The sequence below is a fragment of the Apium graveolens genome, chromosome 6, assembly GCF_009905375.1.
Source record: "Apium graveolens cultivar Ventura chromosome 6, ASM990537v1, whole genome shotgun sequence".
Taxonomy (NCBI): domain Eukaryota; kingdom Viridiplantae; phylum Streptophyta; class Magnoliopsida; order Apiales; family Apiaceae; genus Apium; species Apium graveolens.
In genome coordinates this window covers 286758670-286783991 of record NC_133652.1, presented here as the reverse complement: position 1 = coordinate 286783991, position 25322 = coordinate 286758670, and the positions used below count along the sequence as shown (strand labels likewise).

The window sequence follows — 25322 nt, the reverse complement described above, 5'->3', positions numbered from 1 at the left end:
TGGACGACACTTTTCCAAATGTAGGATCTGGTGGGACACACCCTTCGTGAAGATAGTCAATTCCTTTAGAGCATATGCACCCGTTAAAGGCATCAATTCATCAATTCATTAATTCAATCAACGGAGTTAGTTATTATTCACGCTAAAATAACTTTTTTTCTTAATTTTTATGCACCCGCAAAAGTCAAAACTCCATCAATTCATCAATTCCTATTCATCAAATAAATCATATATATCCAATATAATACGAGAAATATGGATAATCTAAAAATACTATTAAAAGTCGAGGGTTCATTACCGCCAATAACATTAATTATAATAACTATAAGTATATTAAATAATAAAATTTTAAATTTTGAATCATTTCGATTATATATTATATTATTATATAATATTTATATTATAAATTTCAAGATTTTAAATAAATTTAAAATTTAAATAATATTAAATTAATAAATATATAAAAGAACCGTGTTTTGCGGGAGTTTAGAGGTGGTAATTCGTAAAAGACATGAAAATTTGATACATTTGTGTGGGTTCCACTAATTGATGGCCATTAACAATTCCATCAAAAATCACGGTTTGGTTGATGAATTGATGGAACATCAATTTTTGATGGAGTAAAAATGGAACCGGTGCATACTAGTTTTGCAAGCTAGAATTGATAATGCTGATGATACAATGTTTTACTCCCTCCGGTGCATATGCTCTTAGCTATGCCTAAAGCGATTTCTTGCATCTTCTCCCTATCAAGGAAACTTTTCTTGTGGTTTTTACCAGAATACGTGAACTTTTTTAGAGAACTGTTTGGTTGGAACTCGTAAACAAGAGCTCGATAGCAGCCATCCGCGCAGTACCCCACCAAACGAACCACATTAACATGGTAGATTCGCCCTGTAGTACCCACTTCATTGATAAACTCTTCTCCTTTAGCTTTTGGATCACTGTTGAGGACTTTAACCGCAACAATAATGTCATTGGTGATTTGGCGTTTGTAGACTGATCCATAACCTCCTTGTCCTAATTTATCACTGAACTGATTAGTGTTCTTCTTAATATCACCATTGGAGCATCTTGTTGGTTTTATGGCTTTGTAATCCGTCAGAAACATTTCAACTTTTAGTTCATTGTATTTCTTCTGTCTGTATGATCTGATTATATGATACAGTAAAACTACGAGGACAAGCACAATAGAAGTAGCGCCTGGAATAATACCTGCAATTGGCTTAACTGAACCCTGACGCCTATCTGTAGAATAAATTATTTACAGTACTTCCCCTTGGCTTCACACTTCTTACAATTTGGAGTTGACCAACCGAATACAGTAGTCATCCAAAATTTTGCAAGGAGAGAAGATGGGAGAGAAGAATTAAAAACCTTTGTACATGAAGCTATGGACGATTGACCAGTGCCTTTGTCCTGGAAATAGTACACTGGGAAAGCTTGTCGTCCGGGAGATGTGACCAATGTAGACTCACCAATAACATCTGAAGGACAGCTAAGAAATGTAGTATTGGATTTATAAATACTTATTCCCTCATAACGATCAGGAACTATCGCATATGGTTACAACATTGACTTGGAAACAAGTGTCAGATTTTTGGTCAAGTACTGGGAAGGATCAAGCACCATCTCTTGAGATGTATAATAGTTGATGGAATTAAAAGTCACCTCTTCAGAAAGGAAGAGCTGGATTTCTTGTAGGGATGTGTTTGCTACAATTCCATGGATTAGCTAGTCTCCAAATGCTTAAGACTATAAGGATGATTGTGTTTTTATTAATATTGCACCCATCTGATGATAAATTATTAGGTCTTATGGTGTAATAACTTGGGGCCTGGGGGTAAGTAGAGAAGGCATATTTTGAAGTCATGAATTCGAACTGAACTTTTAATTTTTTACATTTAGTGTTTGAAACTTTGAATTGTCCTTTGATGCGACTACAAACGTTCTAGACAGCGATGAAGAACTTGTTGACTTTGCTTCAAAATCATATTTTTGGAAAGATTTATATACAATCAGACAGGGTTTTAACTCATAAAGTAAATAACTCGTAAGGACCAAGTCCCCTGGAATATATAACTTGTAAAGTATCTAACTTTTTTTACTCACGAATTATTCTTTAATGTGACAATTGAACAAAGGAACTGCGGAGTTTTAGACATTTAGCTTGACTTAATGAATTATCAACTTGAAAGTTAAATTTGCTCTGTAGACTGTAGCTAACTTGATATTAAGTTCAGATACATGAATATGGGCAGTAGGAGATTGCCTTTGCGGCTCTAGAATCCACAAATCTCACTTTAGCATTCATATTCATCTTTACTGTATTATCTTTTCAAGCTCTCCATGCTGCATAGCTGCCTCTCCTTCTTGCGGAAATATCCAAAACACAAGCTGTCCTTTTACACTGAAAGATGATCATCAAATATGTGATGCTTCTTTCTTCACCTATGAGCTGTCTTGCATCAATAATCGTACCATCCTATATTTGCTTCCTGATAGGCAGTATTATGTTGAGCACATTAATTATGATAAATTTTCGATCATAATTGTTGATCCTGGACTGCAAAGGAATAACCATTCTTCTCTTCCGATTTATTCACTATCGGAGGACAACTTATCTATGTCTGTAAATGGAGGACTGCACTTTTCTAGTAAAGTATCGGACCCTTTAAGCGAGCTTACTCAACCTATTACAATAATAGAATGTCCATTCCCTGTAATTTCTACATGATACATCAATTTTGCTTCACTAAATTCTTCTTCATCTGCTTCAGTATCTGGAAAGTATTTAGTGTTAGAAAATTAGGATTTTAGAGCTTAATTTAATTATGTTCTTGATGTTAATCCTAAAATCTAATGATTGGAAATTGTTCAATGATATTTGAACTTAAATTTTCATGTATGGTTTTAAGAATTTTCTTAATGAAATCCATATGAAATGAGAGATGAAAGTAGCTTGGAAAAGCTTGGAAAATTTGAGAATGTTTGTCCCACATTGAAATAAATAAAGGGGGTTGTGTGCTTTATATGGTATTACCCACATGAGTAGTATACAACTACTAAGGTGTGTGATGGTCCATTGTGTTGTTGTGTGCTTCACGCGCGCCCCGCCACGCACCGCACCGGGTCGAAGGGCAATTTGGGCGAATGTCTCGGCGTCTCGCGTACGCGAGGCGACCTGAGCGAGGATTTTATTTATTTGAGAATTATTTTAATTCGAATTTATTTATCGGTGATTGGATTATTGGGCTGGGTTCTGAAATAGGCTAAGTAGTCTAAATATATTGAACCTGCAAATAATCTGATCTGTAACAAGTTCTGATATTAGAATCAGAACTTAAGAACTGATGAATAAAATCAGAACTTAACAAGTTCTGATATCAGAATCAGAACTTAAGTACTGATGAGTTAAATCAGAACTTAACTTAAGTTCTGATAATAATGTGGGTGTTAATGTGAAAAGCTTGATTTTTTCATTAATGAATTCAAAATCTGATCAGTTTTTATTAATGAAGCAGTTTAATTCAGACATTAAGTGTGTTGACAGTTTCATTTTTCCTCTCCTATAAATAGAGGCTAAACTGAATGAATAAAAAAAAAATATACAACACACTACATTCTCATCTCTTCTCTTCAACCTCTCTGCATTTCTCTCCCATAAGTCCTGAAGTGCTGATATTTTCCGGCGACTGAGGTGCTGGTCGAAGTGGAGGTTTTGTTGCTGCTGTTAACATAAACTCCGAGCTGTTTTATCCTGGTGGTGATATTGCGCACATCCCAAACGCAGCAGGTAGGGGGCAATAATCTCTTCAAGAGCAGCCAGGACTTCGAGCAAGGCCTGGTGACTCAGCTGTGATTATTTTCTTGGCATTTTGTATCTGTAAACCTTTATTTCAGTCACTGTTGAAAGCTATGGTTTCGGGTACATCTTTCTTTCTCTCTTCGTTATTTCAGTTACTGATTTTGTTTACCTGCATGTTTTATTTTGTTAACTGTGGTCTTGGCCTAAACTTGTTAAATTCTTTATACACTTGCCTCTATGTTGCTATACTTGTTAGTGGGTTTTACAACATTCTTGAAGAGATTATTAGTTATATAGAATTTAGCATAATGGTTAACGAAAGTGAGGTTATCGTTGGTGGTGGTAGCAGTTCGGGTGCAACTGCTGGGGCCATTGATTGGACCACCTATAGTTTCCCACAAGCTGTTGAACTAACCGGTTTATCGGAGAAATTACGGTGGCATTGGCTTTTCTCGCTGGCAGAAAAGGATGAAGTTGTGGTTGACTATAAAGGGTCTATGGCCGGTTGTGGAATATGAGAAACCAGTAGTGGATCAAGAGAAGGCTGACACAGTTAAGGCTTTTGCGAAGTGGGCTGAGAAGGATGGAGTGGCTAGAGCGGCCATTCTGGCGGCACTAACAAACACTTTGTTTGATGTCTATTCTTCTGATGCCTACTCTGCAAAACTCTTATGGGAGAAGCTGGACCAGACACATAATACTGACTCACAAGGTCTAGAAAAGTATTCTGTGGCAAGGTTCCTCGAGTTCAAGCTGGTGGACAATAAGTCCATGACTGAGCAGGTGCATGAGTTCGAGATGATAGTGCATGCTTTGAAGGAGTCTGGAATGAATCTCCCGGAGAAGTTCAAGGTGATGAGTGTGATTGAAAAACTCCCGAAGTCTTGGGAAGAGTTCTCTCTCTCCCTGAAAAGACAGAAAGGAGAGATCACCTGGACCAACCTTATGCTGGACATCTCGGTGCAAGAACAACACAAGTCCAAACAGGGACATGTGATGCCAACTGAACACGGTACCTCGAAGGTAAACATAGCAACTGTAGGACAAAAGAGGAAGGCTTTTGCTAAGAAAGCTAATAGTAATAAACCTAAGAGTGACAAGGACAAGGCCAAGAAACCCAAGGCAAACAAACCATGCTGGTCTTGTGGGCAGGTTGGGCACTGTAGTAAGGACTGCCCTACGAAGAAAGCGAAGAAAACCGAGGTAGCACAAGCAAATGTTGTGCTTGGAACCGCAAGTGGGCCTGTAGTGAACATGGTTGTTGGTGAGGCTACGGCTTCTGAAACCAACGTTGACCGGTATGTATCCTACAACCCTGTGATATTTTCTACCTATCTGTCAAATGAATGGTTGATAGATACTGGAGCTAATGTACATATTTGTGCTGATATTAGTTTATTTGTATCTTATCAACAGAGTCATAGCCTGACTGTGAAGATGGGGAATGCTAGTGTTGCTCAAGTACATGGAGTTGGAAACGTGGATCTGAAGTTCCCTTCAGGACGTATTCTATCTCTGACGAGAGTGCATCATGTTCCCAACATGCGTAGAAATATAATAAGTGGAAGCTGTTTAGTTTCTAGTGGTTTTGAAATTTCGTTTAAGTGTAATAAAGTAGTTCTTATTCACACTGGTACATTCTTTGGCAAGGGTTACTTGTCAAATGGTTTATTTGTTATTAATGCGGATCCCGTTTTGGGAAATTTGATTAATAATGTTATTCCTACTGTTAATTGTATTGAATCCTCAAATATATGGCATGCTAGACTAGGTCATTTAAACTTTGGTGCTCTTAAGAACATGATGAACTTAGAGTTGATTCCAAAATATACCATAGAAAAGAATTCTAAATGTCAAGTATGTGTGTCTGCTAAACAGATAAGGAAACCTTTTCATAACGTTGTTAGGGATTCAGACTTGTTAGATTTAGTACACACTGATATTTGTGAATTTGGTGGTGTGTTGACCAAGGACCAGTTTAGATACTTCATTACTTTTATAGATGATAGTAGTAGATATTGTTATGTTTATTTACTTAGACATAAGGATGAAGCACTTAGTAAATTCATTATATATAAAACTGAAGTAGAAAAACAAACTAGTAAGTTACTTAAAAGGTTGAGATCTGATAGAGGTGGTGAGTATACGAGTAATGCTTTTAATGAATTTTGTGCAAACAATGGTATAGTTCATGAAGTTACTCCACCATACACACCTGAGTCTAATGGGGTTGCTGAGCGAAAGAACAGAACATTTAAAGATATGATTAATAGTATGCTTATTAACTCTGGGTTGCCTAAATACATGTGGGGAGAGGCTCTAAATACGGCTTGCCATATTTTGAATAGAGTCCCTCTGAAACACATGGATAAAACACCCTTGGAGTTATGGAAAGGCAGGATGACTAGTCTTAAGTATCTTCGTGTGTGGGGGTGCCTTGCTAAGGTGCTTGTTCCTGAACACAAGAGAAAGAAACTAGGTCCAAAGACTGTTGACTGTATCTTTCTGGGCTATCTTGAAACCATTACAGCTATGAGATTTTTAGTGTTAAAATCTGACATAGATGGTATAGTGGCAAACACGATAGTTGAATTTCGAGATGCGACATTCTTTGAGGATGTCTACCCTATGAAGACTGGAATACCTGAAATGACTTCTGAGGAAGATCCTACTCACACATCAAGTTCTATTCCTGATCATGTGGAAAAGATGACAAATGTGGGGGCGGAACCTAGTAGTAGCTCTATTCCTAAGGAATTAGAGGAACCAAGGAGAAGTAAGCGTGCAAAAGTAGTCAAGGATTTTGGAGGTGATTTCATCACTTACAATATCGAGGACGAACCTTTAACTTTCCGGCAAGCTATGGATTCTTCTGAGTCAAGGCACTGGAAGGGCGCTGTCAAGAGTGAAATTGACTCTATTATTTCCAATGGAACATGGGAGTTGGTTGATCTCCCTCCTGGGTGTTCTACTATTGGGTGCAAATGGGTCTTTAAAAGGAAGTTGAACCCTGACGGCTCAATAGATAAGTACAAAGCTAGACTGGTAGCTAAGGGTTTTAAGCAAAAGGAAGGAATTGATTATTTTGATACATACTCTCCAGTTGCAAGAATGGTAACAATCTGAATGCTTATAGCATTGGCTTCAGTCCATGGTCTTATCATCCATCAGATGGATGTAAAGACGGCTTTTCTTCATGGTGAACTTGAGGAAGAGATTTATATGGATCAGCCAGATGGATTTGTTGCATCAGGCAATGAAAGGAAAGTATGTAAGTTGATCAAGTCCATCTATGGCTTGAAACAAGCTCCCAGAGATTGGCATAAAAAGTTTGATGAAACTATATTGCCTTTCAGTTATAAGATTAATGAAAGTGATAAGTGTGTCTACACTAAAGTTAAAGGTAATGAGTGTGTTATTTTGTGCCTATATGTGGATGACATTTTACTATTTGGAACCAATATTGAGATTATTAACGAGACTAAAGAATTCTTGAAAAGGCATTTTGAAATGAAGGATATGGGTGAGGCAAGTGTGATTCTTGGAATCAAATTGATTCAGTCCACTGAAGGAATAACCTTGACTCAATCTCATTATGTAGAGAAATCTATACTTGAGAAATATGGTTATTCACAGTGTAGAATCGCTAGTACACCTTATGATTCGAAAGTTGCCCTTGTCAAGAATACTTCAGGAGTGCCTGTGTCTCAGTTAAGGTATTCTCAGATTATTGGGAGCTTGCAGTATCTTGCTAACTGTACTAGACCAGATATTTCATATTCTGTGTCTAAATTGGCGAGATATACAAGCTGTCCAAACAGAACTCATTGGGATGCTCTTGATAGAGTACTTAGATATCTAAAAGGCACAATGTACCTTAGTTTACACTACAGAAGATTTCCTGGTGTGCTTGAAGGGTACAGTGATGCAAGTTGGATAGCTAAGAAGTCTGGTTCCAATGGAGTGACTGGATATGTGTTCACCTTGGCTGGTGGAGCAATATCCTGGAAGTCAAGCAGACAGACTATTGTTACTCGGTCTACTTTTGAGGCTGAGTTGTGTGCACTTGATGCCACAGGGACGGAGGCTGAATGGTTACACGGACTTATGTCTGCAATACCTGTAGTAAGCAGACCGCTTCCTGCTATTGCTATTCACTGTGATAGTCGAACAACTATCGACAAGATTAGCAGTAAAAAGCATAATGCTAAAACTAAGAGACACATCCAAGTTAGACTCAAGTCTATAAGGGGTTTAGTGACTGATAGGATCATAGCTATAGAGTTCATAGGAACTCAGAATAATATAGCTGATCCTCTTACTAAAGGACTGGAACCTGCAGTGGTCCTTAAGTCAAGGTTGGGGATGGGATTGTCAACCCATCATAATTCATCAACAGTGGGAACCCAATACACATGAGAGGAGATCCCTTGAAGTGTATTCAATGGGTAATAACAAGCTGTAAGGATGAGTTGGTAGTACCTTTGCTACATAGATGATACTACAGTATCTGAATCTATCCCCTGTAAACCTAGAAGGTACTGACACTGCCAGAAAAGCAAGAGTGTTAAAACTCTGAATGGGATCAAGTCATTTGACGAGATAGAGGCAGTATATCTCTGGAGATGCCCAGCTAAGCGAATGTAATTGTGTGGTCGCAATTAGAGGATAGGGTTAATCCTTGAAGCATTCGACGAACAGGATCGAGACATGACCATTAATGTCTCAAAGCCGTAGATTGGCACCATAACCTTTGACTTGTCGTCGTCTATGGAATATGGTTATACTAAATGGATTAAGATTCAAGGTGAAACATTCCATCTGAGTCCGATAGCCATTGAAGTAGAGGAATTAGGAGGGTTCAAACCCGGAAGGGTACCGACTCTGGAAAACAAGTCATGATGGGAAATTGATCACATTTCTGTATGGATTTGTGGGGGATTGTTAGAAAATTAGGATTTTAGAGCTTAATTTAATTATGTTCTTGATGTTAATCCTAAAATCTAATGATTGGAAATTGTTCAATGATATTTGAACTTAAATTTTCATGTATGGTTTTAAGAATTTTCTTAATGAAATCCATATGAAATGAGAGATGAAAGTAGCTTGGAAAAGCTTGGAAAATTTGAGAATGTTTGTCCCACATTGAAATAAATAAAGGGGGTTGTGTGCTTTATATGGTATTACCCACATGAGTAGTATACAACTACTAAGGTGTGTGATGGTCCATTGTGTTATTGTGTGCTTCACGCGCACACACACACACACGCGCGCCCCGCCCCGCCACGCACCGCACCGCACCGGACCGGACCGGGTCGGGTCGAAGGGCGAATGTCTCGGCGTCTCGCGTACGCGAGGCGACCTGGGCGAGGATTTTATTTATTTGAGAATTATTTTAATTCGAATTTATTTATCGGTGATTGGATTATTGGGCTGGGTTCTGAAATAGGCTAAGTAGTCTAAATATATTGAACCTGCAAATAATCTGATCTGTAACAAGTTCTGATATTAGAATCAGAACTTAAGAACTGATGAATAAAATCAGAACTTAACAGGTTCTGATATCAGAATCAGAACTTAAGTACTGATGAGTCGAATCAGAACTTAAGTACTGATGAGTTAAATCAGAACTTAACTTAAGTTCTGATAATAATGTGGGTGTTAATGTGAAAAGCTGTTACAAATAATTTAAATTCAAAAGCTGATCAGTTTTGATTTTTTCATTAATGAATTCAAAATCTGATCAGTTTTTATTTTTTATTAATGAAGCAGTTTAATTCAGACATTAAGTGTGTTGACAGTTTCATTTTTCCTCTCCTATAAATAGAGGCTAAACTGAATGAATAAAAAAAAATATACAACACACTACATTCTCATCTCTTCTCTTCAACCTCTCTGCATTTCTCTCCCATAAGTCCTGAAGTGCTGATATTTTCCGGCGACTGAGGTGCTGGTCGAAGTGGAGGTTTTGTTGCTGCTGTTAACATAAACTCCGAGCTGTTTTATCCTGGTGGAGATATTGCGCACATCCCAAACGCAGCAGGTAGGGGGCAATAATCTCTTCAAGAGCAGCCAGGACTTCGAGCAAGGCCTGGTGACTCAGCTGTGATTATTTTCTTGGCATTTTGTATCTGTAAACCTTTATTTCAGTCACTGTTGAAAGCTATGGTTTCGGGTACATCTTTCTTTCTCTCTTCGTTATTTCAGTTACTGATTTTGTTTACCTGCATATTTTGTTTTGTTAACTGTGGTCTTGGCCTAAACTTGTTAAATTCTTTATACACTTGCCTCTATGTTGCTATACTTGTTAGTGGGTTTTACAACATTTAGTGTATTCTTATGGCTATGTAATAGCTGGATATCTAGACATATTAGAACTAGAGGACGATTGCAGGATTAGCAAGGTGGCTTCAATAATTTTTCTGAAATTCATAGTGCAATGGTTTATGGATCTGAACTCCATGGAGTTAGTGTGATGAACTCTCTTGGAGTTAGTGTGATGCAGCTGTTAACGGAAGCGGCTATTGCAATTATTTTCAACTGGATCATCGTCATTGGCCTTGCAGGGCCGATATCACACAGGATTGCAACCCTTTTCATCCAAGCTCGTACAATCTTTCAACTTCGTGTGAGTACAATATTTATAGATTAGCCATTTCAGTTACTTCCAATCACAAGATTTCAAGACACTTTCAACTTTTCTCTTTCGTTACTCTTAAGTTCTACTTTAAACAGGCTTATTTAGATAGTTACCAAAAATATACTTGCTAATTAAGTTTTTCGTGAACTATGTAGGCATACGTCATGATTTACGTGTTTAATCTCATGGTTTTGATGGACGTACATGGTCTTCTCTCTGTAATCTTTACGATAACTTGTCCTCGGCTTGTTGCAGGAATAATTTTCTCTGCAAGATGTTTGTTAGGGATACCATTTCTGCTCGCTTTGTTTGTTTATAGAGCCAGAAGAAGGCATCTATCAATGTATGCCACCATTTAAGTTTTTCTTCAAGCTCAAAACAAGCTGATTCCTACAAGGTATGTGTACTCAGATATTAGGAAGGTGAAGGAGGCTTGGGCATCGTCTGTTTTTACAAGATATGTCTGTACATAACAAGACTAAGTACAACCCTAAGGATATAAGTTATATATTAATTTTATTGTATTTTGTAATTATATTTCTTGAGTTTGTAAAATTGCTAAATAGATTAGAATTTAGAATTTTTCTATGAACAACCATCAAGCTAAGGAATAAACTCTGGAAAAATATCAATCTTGATCATGTCTCAGAGAGAAATGTAGAAGTTTAGAGTTGAATAATATTGTTCTAGGAAAAATTTTAATAGTCAGATATCGACAAGTCACATATCAAGGAATATAGAGAAGTATGTCGAGAAGTCTAAATGGCTTGTAAAGAAGTCATAAGAGATATCGACAAGTCAAAAGTCTATGTAGAGAACTGGAGATATCGACAAGTCAAAAACTTATGTAGAGAGATGGAGATATCGACAAGTCAAAAAGCTTATAGAGAACTGGAGACCTCGACAAGTCAAAAATCTATGTAGAGAACTGGAGATATCGATAAGTCAAAAGCTTATTTAGAGAACTGGAAATATCGACAAGTCAAAAAGCTTATAGCGAACTGGAGATCTCGACAAGTCAAAAATCTATGTAGAGAACTGGAGATATCGATAAGTCATTTTACTTATCGATATGTGACATCTGTGACGCCCTCAATCTCGGGGTTAGGAAATGAGGACCCACACAACCTTAAACTAACAATAAATAAGCATAAACCCCGATTAACCAATAACAGGATCTAACAGGATAAAGTTTGAGACAAGATTACAACTACCAACCATAATATATAAATTACAACCCAAATAATACCGAATTTACACAATCGATTCCGAGTTGGAACCGACAGATAACCCATTGTATCTTTACAACTTTCCGACTAAGCACTTGCTCACACATATCCTGTACTACCTGTTCTGGCATCTGGAAGCCTACAACACGGTAGGGGCCACCAGATACGCTCTTACGAGTAGTGCGCCTAAGTCTGGCCATCCTCTTGCTTAACTGCCATGGTTAGAACAAAGCAAAACATATGAGTATAAAACTCATCAAGTAACTATATGACAGTTCTACGAATACAATATCAACAATATACCATTACGGCTTTTAAGGCATTCAACTTTAAAATTTCTAGGTGGCAGATTTTGTCTTTGGGTTATGAAAGGGTTATGAAGAAAGGTTTTCGGCTTCCAGGAATCAAAGTTCAAGATAGGGTGAAAGCCGACATTCATCTCAAATCATTAACGGGATCTCAAAGGATCTCTCAGAAGGAAAGCAAGAATATTGTTGAGTGGCATTTATGACACTTTATAATGCTCTAATAAGCTTTGAATTGATGCATTTGTACTCAAGTTGTTAAGTGTTTTAACATGTTTTCTAGTGTTTTTGCATTTCAGGCATTAATCTGTGAATCAGGTGAATTGGCATTGTTTTAGTGCTAATTTGGTGTCAAGGTGGTGTTGAAATAAAAGCTCATGGAAAGCCGGCTCGAAGCAGCAAGGAAAAAGATGAAATCTGAGTTTTTCCTAGAAGGACGGCGCGCCCGCGCCAGGATTCCAGAATGACAGCGCGCCCGCGATGTGATAGTGCACGGCCGCGCAGGTGCGAAATTAAAGAATCCTGATTCTAATTCAATTCTAAGTGGGGAGACTTCCAGATTACATGGGGCTGCTATATAAACAACTTTAGGTCATTTTTCATATGTAATTTAAGTCAGAGACATATCAGAGCGCAATGAGAGCCGTAAGAAAACCGTTTAACACAATTTAATGAAGGCGAAGAAGATCTTATTTTTACTTGTGAATCTTTGTTTTAAGTTGTATTTGGATGCTAGTTTTCTTACTTGTGAACCTTTACTCTTGTTTGTGCTTGGTTTTATTTATTCGTTATAAAGACTAAGTTTGTTATACGATGCTTTCATCGGAACCCACGTTGATGATGAGTCCGATCATGGGCTAATCGTTATCGTGGGGTTCTAGCGGATTTATTTATGGATTTTTTAGTTAAATTATTTTGATTCCTTAATATGTGGTGATTGATTGATATCCTAGTATTAGTTGTGCGTATTCGTCTTATGAGCGTCGCGAACTTATAAGATAGTGTGTTAATTCTTAATGAAGCGACAGTGAATTTAAGGATTTAGAACTTGCCATGCTAGCATAGGTTCATGTATTTGTTATGTATGATTCGTAGGTAATTTTACCAATCTTACTTGCCCTGTGTAATCAAGATAGATAACTTGTGCTTAAACCGTTATGTTGTAAAATTCTATAGACATATAGGGTCTTAATATAATTGGTGTCTATTCAACTTCTATCTCTTTTATGGATGTCTGGTAGTATGGTACTCGTGCAACAAAAGTTGGCATTTATCAGTTTCGTGTTGTCTGATTAGTGTCATCACCATTGCATGCTAAGGTTGAGAACAATAAGGCTATTGAATGAAGTATTTAATGAAGTTAGAATCCCATGTTTGTCATATATATTAATTTAATCAATCTTATTCTCGTAGTTATAATTGTTAGCTTAATTCTTAGTTATAAACAACCTCAATTTGTTATCGTCTTAGCATTGAATAATAACCATACATTGTTGCTTAAGTGCGTGAATTAATTAGTTAACCAATACAGTCTCTGTGGGAACAAACTAGAAAAGATTCTATACTACTTGCGAACTCGTATACTTGCGTGTAATATTAGCGCGTGTTTAGCGACTAACAAGTTTTTGGCGCCGCTGCCGGGGAATGCAGTGTTAGTTATTAGTTTATGTATTTTCCATCAGTGGTCGTTAAAGTTCCTTGACTCGGACATTGTTACTTATTTGCTCCTTATTTTATTTCAGGTACTCTAGCGAGGGTGTATGTATACGCGTTCGCGTACTCGTAAGAGAACACTGGATAAAGCCGAGGAAGAACTTGTGGTAGTTCGTAAGGAAGTTTTTGAGGAAGAAAAGAAGGTAGAAGAAGAAGAGAAAGTTGAAGAACCAGCTTTAGTAGAGATGGGTGATCAAGCGGAAAATCTGAAGGCTTTGATGGACTATTCTCAGCCTAAGATTAATGACATTCAGTCAAGCATCATCAGACCAGCCATCAGGGCTAACACTTTTGAGACCAGGTCAAACACGATTCAGATGATACAGAACTCAGTTCAGTTTGGGAGTTCTCCTACTGAAGACCCCAACATGCACATCAGGGATTTCATCAAGATCTGCGACACCTTCAAGTTTAATGATGTGACTAAAGATCCTATCAAGCTACGCCTCTTCCCATTCTCTCTAAGGGACAAAGCTAAGTGCTGGTTACACTCTCTACCAGCAGGGTCTATCACCACTTGAGAGGATCTTACGCAAAAGTTTCTCATTAAATTCTTCCCTATGGCGAAGACTGCTGCAATCAGGAATGCTCTTACTCAGTTTGCTCATCAAAATGGAGAATCTCTGTGTGAGGCTTGGGATCGATATAAGGAGATGCTAAGGAAGTGCCCACACCATGGTATGCCTGATTTGATGATTATCAACTGTTTCTACAATAGATTGGGTGCTACTTCTAGACCCATGCCTGATGCAGCATCAAGAGGAGCCTTGTGGGCTAAAAGCTACGATGAAGCTTATGAACTTATTGAACTGATGGCTGCTAATGATTACCAGAATCCTTCCTAGAGGCTGACTCAGGGAAAAGTCGCAGGAATTCTGGAGTTGGATGCAGCAACTGCTATCGTTGCCCAACTTAAGACTTTGACGATGAAGGTGGACACTTTGGCAAATTACGGAGTTAATCAAATTTCTAGTGTCTGTGAGCTTTGTGCTGGTGCCCATGAGATTGATCAGTGCGCAATTTCTAGTGAATCAGCTCAGTTTATGAGCAACTTCCAGCGATCGCAGCAACCAGTTCAGCCACCTATCATCCCAACAACCGCAATCATCCTAATTTCAGCTGGAGCAACACTCAGAATGCGGTTCAACAACCTTATCAACAATATCCAGCTAAGCAGTACAACCCCCTGGTTTTTAGCAACCGCAATATGCACCAAGACAACAACTCCAGCTGCAACAAGCTAATGAAAAATCCGAATTAGAGGAGTTGAAGCTTATGTGCAAAAGTCAAGTTGTTTCTATCAAGACCTTGGAAAATCAAATTGGGTAAATCGCCAATGCCTTGCTAAATCGTCAGCCTGGTACACTACCCAGTGACACTGAAGTGCCAGGAAAGAGGGAATCTAAGGAGCAGGTAAAGGCAATCACTTTAAGGTCTGGAAGGGTTGCGAATCCCGAACAAACTCAAGTGTTGACTGAAGAAGTTGAGGCTGAGAAATAAGTAGAGCAGCAGGAAGTAGAAGTGGAACCAAGGAAGACTACTGTTGAGCACACTCCTCCTGAGGGTAATACAGGGGATAAGCAGATCTATCCTACACCGCCCTTTCCCAAGCGGCTGTAGAAGAAAAAGCTGGACAAGCAATTTGAGAAGTTTCTGGAGGTGTTCAAGAAACTTCATATTAACATACCTTTCGCTGAGGCTCTTGAGCAGATGCCAAGTTATGCAAAGTTTATGAAAGGTATTCTCTCTCGGAAGGTGAAGCTAGATGATTTAGAGACTGTTAGATGTATTTGAGATGTCATGTCTAATATGTTTCATGTTTAGTTTTCAGATCTTAACAAATAGGAAATATCAGTACTTACTGGAAGTCAGAACTTAAGGTCATATCAGAACTTAAGGTTATGTCAGAACTTAAGTGCGGGAGGATTTATAGTTGAGGAAGGAAGCTGATTTACAGGATAGAAGATCGAGAGTAAAACAAAAGAAGATATGCATGGAAAGAGTTAGAAGATAAGGAGACTTGTATAAGATATCTGATTGATATATTTTAGGAGACAGGGTTATATTCCATATCAATTAGAAGTTATCTTGTAACTGTGTACAATATAAACACAGACATAGGTTTACACTATATGTGTTATCATTATCGAGAAGATCATATATTGTAACCTAGCAGCTCTTAGTGATATTTGTTCATCACTGAGAGAGAACAGTTCCATTGTAACAGAGTTTATTATATTAAATATATCTGTTTACTGTTACTTGTGTTCCAAATTGATTTGATTGTATTAAACACTGTATTCAACCCCCTTCTACAGTGTTGTGTGACCTAACAATTGGTATCAGAGCTTATCTGTAAACACACATTTAGTAAAGATCCAAACAATCATGTCTGAAGAAGAACAAACTCCAATTAAGCCCACTAAAACTGAAGAAACTCAAAAGACTCAAACCCACAGTCGATATGAGACTATTAGGGTTCCCATACTGAGACCTTCTGAGTATCCCATATGGAAAGTGAAGATGGCTATATTTCTGGAAGCTACAGATCCAGAATACCTTGACAGAATTAATGAAGGACCACATAAGCCAACCAAGCTCTCTGTTGTAGTTGCAGATCAGCCAACAAAGACCATACCAAAGGAGAAAAGTGAGTATACATCTAAAGATATCTCATCCATTGCCAAGGATACAAAGGTAAGGCATTTGCTGCATAGTGCCATTGATAATGTCATGTCAAAATGGTAATTCATTGCAAGACTGCAAAGGAGATATGTGATGCTTTGGAGACAAGATGCCAGGGAACTAATGCAATCAAGAAGAACATGAGGACTATACTCACTCAAGAGTATGAGCACTTTGACTCAAAAGCTGATGAGTTATTGACTGACTTATATGACAGGTTTGTCAAACTCTTGAATGATCTGTCATTGGTGGACAAGGAATATAATCTTGAAGATTCAAATCTAAAATTCCTCTCAGCTCTTCCTGAAAGTTGGGATTTGAAGTCTACTACTATAAGAGACAACTATGCTCTTGATGAAACTACTCTTGATGAAATTTATGGTATGCTCAAGACTTATGAACTTGAGATGGATCAAAGGAGCAAGAGACATGGGAGAAAGTCAAGGAAAATTGCCCTTAAAGCCGAGGAGGAATCCCCCAAGGTGGCTGTCTTAAATAAAGGCAAAGGAAAGGCTCTCATCATAAAGTCTGATTCAGAATCATCAAGTTCTGATAATGATGATTCAGAAACTGAAAGTTTACCTGAAATAGATGCTGATGAAGAGATTATAAAATTGTGTGCTCTTATGGTGAAGGGTATCATAAAGATAGCCTATAGGAAATTCAGAAGGGGAAAGAAGTTTTCCAAGAAAGGGTTCAAAAAGTCTGAAGGCAAAAGTGCAAAGTCTGACAGAGGAGACAACTCAAATGTCAAATGCTACAATTGTGGTGAAAGAGGCCACATATCTTCTGAATGTAAGAAAGGAAAGAGTTACAAAGGCAAGGCACTTGTCACAAAGAAGAAAAGCTGGACAGACTCTTCAGATTCTGAAGATGAGGTGAATTATGCTTTAATGGCAAATGCTGATGGCAGCCCTGAAACTGCTGAATTGAAGGTACCTCAAACAACTTATGCTTTTCATACTGATGATATTACTGAGTTGAGATTATATCTTAAAATCATGTTTATTAGTTACAGAGATCAAACTTTAACATGTGAAAGATTAACTTCTGAAAATCTTGCTTATAAGAAAAGGAATGACTATTTGGAAAAAGAGTTAGTTATGTTCCATCAAACTCAGAAAGAAAGAGATGATGCTTTTTATGTTAGAGATGAATTGCTAAAATTGAATCAATCTCTAAAAACCGAGTTAGAAAAAGAAAGAGAGATTATCAGGACTTGGACTAACTCTGGCTGAACAACTCAGAACTTATTAAGTAGTGGAAACTGGAAAGAGGGCTTAGGTTATGGAGATGATAAAAGTGAAAAAGGAACTGAACAAATTAAGCCAATGGTTGTTAAACAGAATGCTAAGCCAAAGGTAAATCCTGTTAAGTTTGTAGCTAAAACTGTAAAGTCTGATTCTGAAAAGATAAAAGAGTCTGTGACAGAAGTTAAGGAAAAGTCAACTTTTGACAAATTAGAATAGGATAAACCAACTGAAGTTAACATAGGCTTAATGACTAAGAAGCAGCTTAAGCATAAGCTGAAAGAAATAAGGAATGTCAACAAGGTAAAGGCAACTAGGAAAAATAGGAATGTAAAGGAAGGTGTGAATAAAAGCAATAATTATATGCCTGTTCCTAATGCTCCTAGAAAGAAATGTTATAACTGTGGAAACTCTAACCATCTTGCTTCTTTTTGCAGGAAGAATAATAATATAAACTCTTTACCTCCTAAGTCAGGAGTTAAGAGTCATTCTGTTAGGTTTAAGCCACAAAATCCTTGTTTTCATTGTGGTAGTTTATGGCATTCCATTTACACTTGTAAGAAATATCATAGTTTGTACTATGATTATTATAAAATAAAACCTTCTTTGAAGAAAGTTACTTTAATTCCTTCTAGTTTAAAGTCTGATGTAAAGTCTGATATAAGTTCTGATAAACAACATGTTAGCATAAACTCTGATATTAAATCCGCTGCAAATGCTAAAAAACTTAAAAAGGCCAAAGGATCCAAGCAAGTCTGGGTCCTTAAAACTAACCATTAGTGGTCTTTGTGATTGTAGGGCAACAGGAAAAACATCCTAGTATTGGATAGTGGATGTTCAAGACATATGACTGGAAATAAAGCCCTGCACTCAGACTTTATGGAGAAAGCTGGCCCATGAGTTTCTTATGGAGACGACAACATGGGAAAAACTCTGGGATATGGCAATATTAATCTTGGGAATGTCATCATTGAATCAGTAGCTCTTGTCTCATCACTTAAACACAATCTGCTAAGTATGAGTCAAATATGTGACAGAGGTTATTATGTGGATTTCTTTGAAGAACACTGTGAAGTTGTAAGCAATTCTACAGGAAAAGTATAACTGAAAGGTTACAGGCATGGTAACATTTATGAAGCCAGACTTTCAACAAGTACTGATGGTTCTGCAATCTGTTTGTTGAGTAGAGTATCAATTGAAGAAAGCTGGAATTGGCACAAAAGACTCTCTCATTTAAATTTCAACAACATAAATGAGCTTGTAAAGAAAGATCTTGTGAGAGGACTGCCAAAATAAGTATTTGCTCCTGATGGCCTTTGTGATTCTTGTCAAAAGGCAAAATAAAGAAAATCTTCTTTCAAGAGCAAAACCGAGTCATCAATTCTTGAGCTTTATCACCTACTGCATGTTGATCTATTTGGACCAGTCAATGTCATGTCTATTACAAAGAAGAAATATGCTATGGTTATAGTGGATGAGTTCACAAGGTACACTTGGGTGTACTTCTTGCACGAGAAGAATGAAACTACATCTACTCTAACTGATCATGTCAAACAACTGGATAAGTTGGTCAAAGATTCTGTTAAAATTATAAGAAGTGATAATGGCACTGAGTTCAAGAATTCAATAATGGAAGAGTTCTGCAAAGAGCATGGAATCAAACAGGAATTTTCCGCACCTAAACTCCACAGCAAAATGGAGTTGTAGAAAGAAAGAACAGGACTCTTATTGAAGCTGCACGAACTATGCTTAATGAAGCAAAGCTGTCAACCTACTTTTGGGTTGAAGCTGTGCAAAGTGCTTATTTTACAAAGAATGCTACACTCATAAACAAGCATGGAAAGACACCATATAAGATGGTGAAGAAAAAGAAGCCAAATCTGAAATACTTTCATGTATTTGGTTGCAAGTGTTTTGTTCTTAAGACTCATCCTGAACAGCTGTCAAAATTTTATCTAAAAGCTGATGAAGGAATTTTTGTTGGATATCCACTTTCCACAAAAGCCTTCAGAGTCTACAATTTAAGAACAAGGGTTGTCATGGAATTTATCAATGTATCTTTTGATGATAAGAAGATTACTGGACTTGAAGATTTCAATGATCATGATTAGCTGAGATTTGAAAATGAAGACTTAAATTCTGATTCTGCAAATTCTGATGACTTAAAATTTGATCCTGTAAGTTCTGACGGGTTAAGTTCTGATATCATTAAAACTGTGGTTGCAACTCCAAAGGAAAATGCACATATCCAGGGGGAGCAAGCTGGAAATCCTACCACATCTCAAGACACTCAAGAAGCATCAGAACCTGTCACTGGCTCTTCAAGTTCTGATTCATCTAGTTCTGATGAGCCAAATTCTGATAATTCTGGAAACTCTGATACTTCAATTCCTGAAGGATCCAAGTCAAATTCTGAAATCTCAGAGAGGATAACTATAGGGGGAGCATCAGAAAATGCTGATGGAGACAGCATGGATCATGAGGGAGGATCCAGTTCTAGAAGTCAACTTCAATCTGCAAGGATGTGGACCAAATCACATATACCTGACTTAATAATTGGAGATCCTGAAGCAGGTCCAGAACTAGAACTGCAACATCAAATGAATGTCTCTATCATTCTTTTCTATCTCAGACTGAACCAAAGAAAGTGGAAGAAGCTCTTCAAGATGCTGATTGGGTGCAAGCAATGCAGGAAGAGTTAAATGAATTTGAAAGAAATAAAGTCTGGACCCTAGTGCCAAGACCAAAGAACAGATCCATTGTTGGCACAAAATGGGTGTTCAGAAATAAAACTGACAGTGATAGCATAATTACAAGGAATAAAGCAAGGCTGGTTGCTAAAGTCTACTCTCAACAGGAGGGTATTGATTATGATGAAACATTTGTACCAGTTGCTAGATTGGAAGCCATAAGAATATTTTTGGCTTATGCTGATCACAAAAAGTTTAAAGTCTTTCAAATGATTGTGAAAAGTGCTTTTCTTAATGGAGAATTGGAAGAAGAGGTCTATGTTGAACAACCTCCTAGCTTTGTAGATTCAAAATTTCCAAATCATGTCTACAGGCTTGACAAAGCACTTTATGGCCTTAAACAAGCTCCTAGAGCATGGTATGGGACTTTAGCTCAATTCCTTCTGGAAAGTGGATTTCACAGAGGTACAATTGATAAAACACTGTTCTACCTCAACCATGGAAATGACCTACTTTTGGTACAGATATATGTTGATGATATCATATTTGGTTCTACAAATGCCAAACTCTGTGAAAGGTTTGCAAAACTAATACAGTCAAGATATCAAATGAGTATGATAGGAGAACTTAGTTATTTTCTGGGACTTCAAGTCAAGCAAAATGAAGAAGGTACTTTTATCTGTCAATCCAAGTACACCATAAATTTACTGAAGAAATTTGGAATGCAAGATTGTTCAACTGCATCCACTCCCATGGCCACTGCAACCAAGTTAGATAAAGATACTGGTTCATCAGTAGATATTACCAACTACAGAGGTATGATTGGCTCTTTACTCTATTTAACTGCAAGTAGACCTGATATCATGTATGCTACCTGTCTTTGTGCAAGATTTTATGCTGATCCAAGAGAACCTCACTTAATAGCTATGAAAAGAATTCTCAAGTACCTCAAGGATACAGCTGATCTAGGATTGTGATATCCTAGAGAATCAGATTTTAAGCTATTAGGTTACTCAGATGCAGATTTTGCAAGATGCAAAATAGACAGGAAAAGCACTAGTGGAAGATGCCAATTTCTTGGAGGCAGATTGGTTTCTTGGTTTAGCAAGAAACAGAAGTCAATTTTTACATCAACTGCAGAAGCAGAATATATTGCTGCAGGAAGCTGTTGTGCACAGATTATTTGGATGAAGAATCATTTACTGGATTATGGGTTAGAATTTTCTAAAATACCTATTTACTGTTAATCAAAGTGCTATTGCTATGACAGGTAATCTATTTCAACACTCAAAGACAAAGCACATCAGCATTAGGTACCATTTCATAAGGGAACATGTGATGGAAGGAACAGTGGAATTACATTTTGTTCCAACAGATCAACAACCAACAGATATCTTCACAAAACCACTATGTGAAGCTATTTTTACAAGACTGGTAAATGAACTTGGAATGGTTTCAGGTTCTTTCTCTAAATCTGCTTAGTTTTTGTTCTCATGCATCAGACTTTATGATCAGTGTTTACAGATTGTCTTATCTTCATATAATCTGTGCTTAAATTGAAAATTCATTAAATGCTGATTGTTATCTGATGTGGATCTATATACTCTGATAAGTGTTTTGAATGTTCTGTGACAATTCAATCCAATGAGGATAACTGTGCCAGATGTTGACCCAGTAGTCTTTAACATACTAGAAATCCCATGTTTGAATTAGTTGTTTATGTGGAAACTCATTAACACAAGCAAATTCTGATATTGAGCTTAGTCAAGTTTACTTTGTGTATCTTATTACTAAGTCACAAACTAGATTCTTGCTTCTTATCTGTCAAATTCTGATGTCAGTAAATCTTAAGGATGAACTAAATGCTGATAAGCCTCACTTATCAAAAGAAAAGAAAAGAAAAGAAAAGAAAAGTCAGGTACTCCTTTGAGATCTAGAGTAAATATGTGAAAGGGAAGACCCAAGTGCATTGCTGATATTAAGTAATATGCATTAGAAAAGCAAATAAATTTTTCTTGGTGACTTTTTACATTCTCTAATTACTGGAGAAATACTCTGATAATAGCATAAATTCTGATAAGCAGTTGTGACTCACTTACACTGAGAAGCCACTGTAAAAAGGAATTTCAAAAGATGCATAAAATGAGCACAAACAGTTGAGGTGGACTCCAACATAAATTTGTTCTATAGTAGACTTCATGATTAATGACAGATTTTAAGCACTAAGGCTGTTGATGTTAACGATCTTAGACTAGGCTTATCTTGTAATCTTTTGCATGAAATCTATAAATTTCATAAGATGTACTCTTTGGATATTTAATGAAATTTCCTTTGATTGCAAGATTTCGTCTCTGTTTCTCTTAAATTATGTGAATATGAATGTTCTTATTGTAGTCTGTTAATTTTTACTTCATTTACTTGAACTATATCTCTTGATGAATGTTTTGATTAAAATTATGGTCAATAATAAAATATGATGATTTGAGACACAATTGCAGCACAGGTTCATGCTTCAGAACCTGTGATAGTTGAAGCTGAGAATGTCAATTTTCAAAAAGAAACAGAAGCTGAAGGGTCAATCCCTCAGGTAAATGCCGAAGCTCAAAGTTCTGATACTTTGAAGTGGAAAAGAACTGTAAACTCTGCTGAAAAGGCAACTCTTTCATTGGAAAGGAGACTAAAGAAAATGAGGGCAAAAAGGTATAATGCTAAATCTCCATCTGAAGATTCTGCAGAAGCTGAGGAAGGGGATCAGGAATCTCTGATCTCAAAAGAGCCAATTATCATTGAAGCCCTTCCAGCTGAAGCTCAAGACACTGTTCCTAATACAGTGATCACTCCTACTATTTCTCTGGTAAGAGAGACAACAGTTGAAGGTTCAGGATTAAGTCCTGAAATTGATATCACTAGGCTGCACATTCCAAATATTCTTTATTTGGAAGCTCCTACAGCAGCTCAGCCATCTACAGTCAACTCTCCAATCTTAGATGCTGAGATACCATCTACACCAGTTCTGGAGATAAATTCTGATGCTCAAAATTTAGATGATGTTATCCTTGAATCTTCAGTTGCTTCACATACTGTAGTGCTGTCAAAATATAATGAGTCTTCCTCAAGTTCTGAAGACAGTGTTTCTGTTGAGACTCGAGCTCCCATTCTGGGCAAGGAAGCATTGGTAAAGAAATTTGTTGAACAAGATGCACCTATTTCTTGGGAGGATACTCACAGAGGTATGGAGTGGACCAAGAAGTGGAATGAATCAGATTTTATTCCAAGCACCAAAATTCTGACAGAGCATGTGTCAAAAGCTGATGAGTTATTGTCAAATTATGATTTCAAGACTCAACTCAAGGTTAAAGCTATGAGTACAAGATGTCTTCATGGTCTACATTCTATTACTCATGCTAAGGTTGATATACTAAAGGAAAATGCTGATAAGCTAGATCTACAGATCAAGCTTGACAAGAATAGATATATCAGACCTACTCTTGAGAAAGTTGAAGCCATTGAGAAGATTCAAGAGAAGCAACATGCCCAAATTACTGAGGTCCTACAAAATCAAGCTTCTCAGAAAGCTCAATTGGATGAGATCCAATCTTCAGTTGAACTTCTTCTCTCTCTCTCTTACTTCCTGATGATGCCAAAAAGGGGGGGAGGTAGTTAAGTCCAAATGCTCACCTACTCAAATACTGAAGAAGAAGGATGACAAAGGCGATGACTAGGGGAAACTCTGATAAGAACAAAGGTCAAAGAAAAGTTCAAGGAAACTCTTCACAGAAAGTAATTTATGATGTTAGCAAATCTTCTACAGAGAACAAGTCAAGTTCTGATGTTGTGAATGTTAAGAGTCTGAAGTCAAGTTCTGATAAGCAAAGTCTGATGTCAAGTTCTGATATCCTGATTCAGTCAGGATCTAAAGACTCTCAGAATTTTTTACAAACTCTGAAGCTAAAGGGGAAGCAGACTACTGTTTATTACAAAGATCCTAAAATCCAGACACTTGATAAGGAGATAGCTAGAAGATTATTTTTGAAACAAAATCCAGGAATGGATTTGGAAACTCTCAAGGAGGAAAAAGCTAGATTTGCAGCTGAGAAGACAAATCTAAAGTCTAAAGCTTCTGATGCAAAGAAACCTCCAAGGCCTACGGAAAAAGGCATTGTGATCAGGGAAAAGTCAAATTCTGAGGCTTCAAGTCCAAGACTAGATCACAAACTGAGATTGATCCTAAGTCAAAAGGAAAAGAAAAGGTTGGTGAACCTTTAAAGATTCAGAGAAAGATAAGTTCTTCTGTTCCTGTCTATCAAGCTACAATGCATGATGATGATTTGATAGAAGATGAAACTGTTCAAATTCTGAAAAGAAGAAAGTTAATTGAAGAATATAAAACAAGCTCTGACACTGCTCAAGTTGTTCAGAATGAAGAACAATAAGCTACAGAAGAAACAACAAATTCTGATCAAGTTATCAAGACATCAACCACTGACAATGATCAAGTTGATTTGAAAAAGATGACAATTGCTGATAAGAAGAAGTTGTTATGGAAGAAAGCTACTCCAGTTGAACCAAAATCCAATCTTATGATTAACCAACTCGCAACATTTGGGTTGAGAGCCAAGCAACCTAGAGATAGAGCTGGATTAGGTTCTGATGAAGAAAAGATATAAACAGGAGTAGAAGTTACTCTAAGAGATCCTTTCATGTTGACAGACAAATCATATGAACAAATCAAACAAAAGCACCTTGAAAAAGTGATGTCTGCTCAAATTATGATAAATGCTCATGATAAAGATGATCTAAAAGAGAAATTGATCTTATTTCTCAATGATGGAAGAACTTACAGACTAGCTGATACTGATGTGCTAAAGAAGTCTGTCAGAGAGCTTCAACATATTCACTATCTTCTGGAAGTGAAATCTGATATTACAAAAAGATGGTCTGTATACATTTTGAAGGCTATAAGAGATCTTCTCAAAAACTCTGGTACAAAGGCTTCTCAGTA

The 25322-nt window shown here is 37.1% G+C and overlaps 1 non-coding gene across 1 annotated transcript; it reads right to left on the bottom strand.

Moving 5' to 3' along the window:
• Positions 1-14270: 14270 nt before the first annotated feature.
• Positions 14271-14377, bottom strand: LOC141670080 (small nucleolar RNA R71). Its single transcript, XR_012554328.1, has one exon. It is a non-coding gene; the product is annotated as a small nucleolar RNA R71 (small nucleolar RNA).
• Positions 14378-25322: the final 10945 nt, after the last annotated feature.